Source organism: Fukomys damarensis, unplaced genomic scaffold (assembly GCF_012274545.1).
Source record: "Fukomys damarensis isolate Sample0158 unplaced genomic scaffold, DMR_v1.0_HiC HiC_scaffold_4, whole genome shotgun sequence".
Classification (NCBI taxonomy): Eukaryota; Metazoa; Chordata; class Mammalia; order Rodentia; family Bathyergidae; genus Fukomys; species Fukomys damarensis.
The window spans coordinates 24,905,711-24,911,810 of NW_022900916.1; the positions used below are offsets into that span (position 1 = coordinate 24,905,711).

General features: G+C 37.7%; 1 protein-coding gene across 3 annotated transcripts in view; it reads right to left on the reverse strand.

Moving 5' to 3' along the window:
- The window catches only part of Fam126a (family with sequence similarity 126 member A), a 67,478-nt gene that overhangs the window by 60,325 nt on the left and 1,053 nt on the right, over positions 1–6,100 (reverse strand). The window contains exon 1 of one of the 3 annotated variants that reach the window (XM_010641108.3): positions 5,947–6,094. The exons of the other annotated variants lie outside the window; for them this stretch is intronic. The gene's annotated coding sequence lies outside the window, so the exon portion shown is untranslated. Of the gene's footprint in view, positions 1–5,946; positions 6,095–6,100 lie in introns of those variants that run through there. 3 annotated transcript variants of the gene reach the window in all.

Consider the following 6,100-nt stretch of genomic DNA (forward strand, 5'->3'; position numbering starts at 1 on the left):
TTTTTTTTTTTTTTTTTTTTTGGTACCGGGATTGAACTCTGGGTCCTTGCGCTTGCGAGGCAGGCCACCAAACCGCTGAGCTAAATCCCTGGCCCCTAGATAATGGCCCATTTTACAGGCAAAGGTATGAGCCTTTGTTGTTATTTTTCTTTCTTTCTTTCATTTTGGTACTGGGGATTGAACTCGGGACTTTGTGCTCTCGAGGCAGGCAGTGAAACCACTGAACTAAATCCCCGAAAAAGATCTTACGTATACTTATATCAAGTTCCAAAATACCAGAGGGGCAGAACCCACATAAAAAAGCTAGAAACTCTGTGAAGAAATTCAACACTACATCTTTGAGTAAAGATAGCTATAAAAGATAGCTTAAAGAAATAATGATAATTTTGTAGGGACTGCACATCTATTTCTAGAAAGTTTAGATATTCCAATGAGGTTCTTTGGGGACCTTAATAAATTACATTTTAAAATATGAAAAATGTATGAGAAAATGTTTAAAGTGTTTTGAAAAAGATAATGACAAGAATTGCTACAATCACAGTTTAGAATTACTGGAGCAAAACTAAACAGCTCAACAAAATAAAACAAACATAGAAAAAGTCAATTACCTATAGGTAGTCAGACTATATATACATGATTTGGTACTTAAAAATTCCAGGGAAATATAATCGTTCAATAAGAAATAGTGTTAAAAGAAATGATTTGTCACTCTATATTAGAATACACTGCAAATAAGAGAAAGATGTAAATATTTTTTAAAACTGTGAAATTACTAAAAGGAAATAGAAGTGAATAGTTATATAACTTGGGAATGGAAAAGGCCTTTCTAAGCAAGCAGATACCATAAAAGAAAAATTTTGATAGATTTAACCACATTAAAATGCTAATAATCTAGGAGCCGGGGATTTAGCTCAGCGATTTGGTGGCCTGCCTTGCAAGCGCAAGGACCCCAGTTCAATGCCCAATCCCCGGGACCAAAAAAAAAAAAATTTATAATCTGGCCGGGCATGGTGGCACACGTCTGTAATCCCAGCACTCAGGAAGATGAGGCAGGAGGACTGCTGTGAATTTGAGATCAGCCTGGGCTACACAGTGAGTTCCAGGTCAATCTCACTACTTAAGTGAGACCCTGTCTCAAAAAACAAAAAAAAAACAAAAAAAAAAAAAAACCAAAATGTTAAAAATCTGGGCCAGGGGATTTAGCTCAGTGGTTTTGCCGCCTGCCTCACAAGCACAAGGTTGTTCAAACCTTGAGTTAAAAAAAAATGTTAAGAATCTGTTTAAAAAGAAAAACATACCAAAATCAGAATGTAAATTTTAAAACAGGGAAATTATTTACAATGGAATTTGACAAAGATGTAACAATTGAAGCTACAAAGAGCTCTCATAACTCAGCTTTTTAAAATCTCCTATAACATGATTTAGCTCAGTGGTGCCACCGCCTGCCTCACAAGTGCAAGGTCCCGAGTTCAATACCCAGTACCAAAAAAACCTCCAATATCATAATAGACAAAGGAAACTAACATAATTCACAAAATAAATATAAATATTTGTTACTGAGAATCCATAGAAACACGTATAAAAGATAACCTTATTGTCAAACAATAATTAATTGCCAGTTCTGACTGTGGAAAAGGTGCAGACACCCTCAAGCACAACTAATACACGTGAATTTATTCAATCTTTCTGAAAGGCCATCTATTCATACCTATTAAAATCATTGAAAGGTGTATGCTTTATGACTTCAGGACTAACCAAAGGAAAGAAGGATATGGGCAGTATTTAACCAATCAAGAAGCTAACTCGAAGGCCAGGGATTTAGCTCAGTGGTGCCGCTGCCTGCCTCGCAATTGCAAGGTCCTGAGTTCTAACTGCTATTCATTTAAAACCATTGAAAAGAGCTTAAAATTTCAAAACTCAATAAGGTGGTTAAATTAACTTTGGTAAGTCTGTATACCAGAATATACAATATACATTTTAAATAATGTTTTGCTGTAAAGAATAATATTGTATTGACTTGGGTAAGCATTCCTATTAGTGAAAATAAGTGAAATATTAAGCAAAAGCTAGTGACAAAATACCATATTCCAAAAAAAATTTTTTTTGTTGTTTTTTTGAGAAAGGGTCTTACTACGTCATTGAGACTGACCTGGAACTCACTATGTAGCCCAGACTGGTCTCGAACTCACAGCGATCCTCCTGCCTCAGCCTCCTGAGTGCTGGGATTACAGGTGTGCGCCACTACACCCGGCCCAAAAATTTTTAATGACAAAAAATAGAATGGTTTGTGTTTAAGAAAATATAAACACCCATTTTAAAAAGACCTATATCAATAGATATTCACCGAAATGTTAACAAGTATCACTGGGTAAAGACATTAAAAATGCTATTTATTATTTATATAATCCTGAATTTCCCAATTTCCTATAATGGCTATGGACTACACTAGTAATTAAGAAAATATGCAATATTTACAATATTGTTGTGACTGTAGTAACAACAATACCCTAAAATATGCTAACACTGACATTCCTACTTTTTTAGGCTATATCAAAATTTCAAAATTCAGGATACCCTTACAGTTCAGGTGAAATCATACTTTGATTTTTTTTTTTTAATCACAGTGAAAGAAATTTTCAGAGCTATAAAAAACAATCAGACAAAACACTTCATCCCGCCTTTCATGATCAAGTAAAATGTCAAATAACATTCAGATATTAGCTCCACTTTCATCCCCCCCGACAGAGGTAAGACTCAAGGATGAGGAACAATCTCTGGGTCTCTACATTCAAATTCTGACCAGAAATTTTTTAAATAAAATAAAAGTGTAGGGGTAGGAAACATAGGTATTACCTTTCTCAGGATAAAAAGTAGTGGGCCTTTAACAACTTCTAATCACAACTCTTTGTCTCCTTTGGGAGAAGAATGATCTTTCTCCCCCAATAATTTATAAAGTATATCTAAAGGACAAGCAAGCAAGATTTCATCTTTGCCAAATGCTTTAAACAGGAGATTTTCAAGTGTTATATGTTCTGTTTCCCCAGTGCAGCCTAATTCTGAGAGGGCCAAAAAGACTGGCAGTACTTGGCTCTCAATAATAAGCAATAGACAAACTGTTAATTCCATCTGCCCCCCTCCAAATAATGACAAAGCATTACACCGTGGTTCTAGGGGTCTCAGGCTTCATAGAAGGGCTTTTTCTGAGGGGCATTAATTTTCACAATATTGAGATTTTCTCTAAGTTCTCTGAATATATGAGGTACTCCAGAGAAACAATCTTGATACTATATGACAACATTGTTAATAACGAAATATATTATCTTTTCATCATATTCTTTGTTAAAGATATTGCTTTCATAATTTTTTTCTCGCTGATCAAAATTCTGAATTCCTTCCATTTCTAGTTAAATAATTCATCTTTCCTGAATCACCTACCTCCTTGTCTCTACTCTCATTTTTCCTATGAATGTAAACAAATAAACATAATATTACTTCAAATATTCTTCTGCAGTGGTTTTCAACCATGCCTGCAAATTGAAATAATTAAGGGAACTGTAAAAAACAAACAAAAAACAGTGCAAGTAATCTATACTGACAAAGTAGATGAGTAATTAGTGGCTTCCTGGGAATAAGAGAAAAAGATTACAAAAGGAGACAAAAAAAAAACTGTAAAGAGGTATGGATATGTGCATTCTTTTAATTGTACTTAGGGTTTTCCATTGCAAACATGTCAGACATTAAATTGAATACTTTAATTGCACACTGTAGTTTAGTATATGCTAATACTTAAAAGCTCTCCAGAAGATTGTCAATGTGTAACCAAGATTGAGAGGCACTTCTCTACGGCTATCATTTTCTCTGTTCTTTACTTAGGGTTAGTTTTATTGAAAAGTCTCACTCATAGGCAACTAATTTATTATTAACTACCCTTACTTGCCTGATCTTCGGAAGATTGGTTTCTGAACCACCACCCACCTAAAACTGTACTTGTTAAAGTTAGTTATGAACTCCTAATAAAATCACTGGTTACTGGGGTCCTCTTCTTACTTGATACATCTTTACAGCATTCAAGATTATTGATCCATTCCTCCTCCCTTTAAAAGTCTCTCTACCCTTAGTATCTTTCCTGAAGTTTTTCCTATCTTTCTTTCTAATGACCACTCTTTCCGACTATTTACCTATTTCTGCTATTTATCAATTCTCTTGCTGCAGCTTTTATCATACTAATGGACTTCCTTGTGGTACTTCTACAAAACCAAATCAATACATCTTTAATTTAACCCCAAGCTTCTCTCTAATTTGTTCCTTTATAAATTCCACATCCATAGATCCAAACACCTATCTACAGTTTCAGCTGAATGTTCCACTTCCTCAAACTCAAAACATAGCAGTTATCATCTTCTGTCATTGGTACCAAATCAAATCCTAAGAGTCTTGAATGCTCCTCCATTCCTCCCATCAGGACCCATTAGATTCTATCATATTTTAGCAAGCATCTAAAATACAAACCCAATAAATAGCTTTTCATTCATCATCTTCAATCCAATCCCTTCAGCTAAGGGTAGAACGCTGTGGTCTGACCCTCTACCACCCCCACAATCCTCATCTCCCACCATTTTTCTACTAACCCTGCATCAACCTGTGATAGTGTCAATGTTGTTAACTTGTCAGTTGACTCATCACGGGCTTGTCATTGCCAGTGACTTCCCCAACTTCCACAGTTGGTTTCTCATCCCCCTTGCCTTCTCAGTAATTACATTCTCCTCTGGAGAGCGCTTCATTAACCCTTGCACTTCAAAACTCTGTTGTGTGCTCCCAATTCCAGCTATATGCAAGGTGAGTTGACCATTTTCTATTCTACGCTTCTTTACTATACTAGGCATATCTCTGTCCGCACTTACTTTAAGGTACTATAAATATCGCTTTACTGTAAAGTTATTAATACCTCTCATACATTACACAATAAATTTCTGAGGACAAGAATTATGGTGTTCATTTATAAATCCCTAGTACACACTAAGCCTAGGGCAAGGCAATGTCAATTTATGTTTGACATAATTTCAATTATTTACAAAGCAAACATTACTTCAAAACAGGTCTTGAATACTAAGATTTTAAAGATTTCTTAGGATTCATTATTTAAATATATAAAATCATTATTTATATAGAAATTCACTACAAACAAACCTCCCAGGGCTATCACACTGGTACAAGGTTATACCAATCCTTATGACTCTATGCAGCTAAGGTTTTACAAATTGAAAATCTCAAACTGTAAAGTGTTACATGAACCAAAAAATGTGTCATACCTGCTCCAAAAACTACTGCGAAACCCAAAGGACAAATAATTTGCACAAAGACAGATGGGCCCTACTGCCCGTAGTACAGTCTCTAAGGTAAGGAATAGCTTACAAGACTCCCCCTACCTGAAGAGAGCGGCAGTTGCCAGGCATGCGATAGTGTATTTCCCAGAGAACTGAGCCTGTGCAGCACAAAACCACTAGGGCAAAATTAAAATCTTTCAGGAGCGCCTAAATTCTGAGGGTACAAAGCACATGTGCACCCTGAAGGGCGGATACCCAGCTTTTCTGAAGCGTGCAAACTTGGGCTCTTTAATGCAACAATTTTCAACTAAAAGCCCTAACGATTCTGGGGTAGGGTGAAATCAGCCTCGGAAGAATAACTCCTGGAATGAAGGAGGCAGGGGTTGCAGAGATCTTCAGCGTAGTAAATAACCAAGGGATAAATTGTAGCTGCTTTCTGAGTCTAGCCCGGCGCGGGACCAAAGGAGACGAATGCTGTTTTCAAAAAGGAGCGGGTCACAGGGACCATCTTGGCCAGCACGCTGGACGGATGGCGGTGGTCTCCCCAGCGTGCAGAGAGCGGGCCGGAGGGGTAGGAAGAGCCGGAGCGCCAAGGGGGCGGGGTGGGAGTAGGGATCCCCACCTGGAGCCGACCCCGCAGAGGGGCCGAGGCTGCAGTACCGGTCACTCCCGGGGCGGGACAGCTGCTCGCCGGGGAAGAGGGAGACTGGGTCGGCGAGCTCACGGCTGCCGCCTTCCAGGCAGCGGGCGGGCTGAGCCCAACTTCTGGGTGAGCA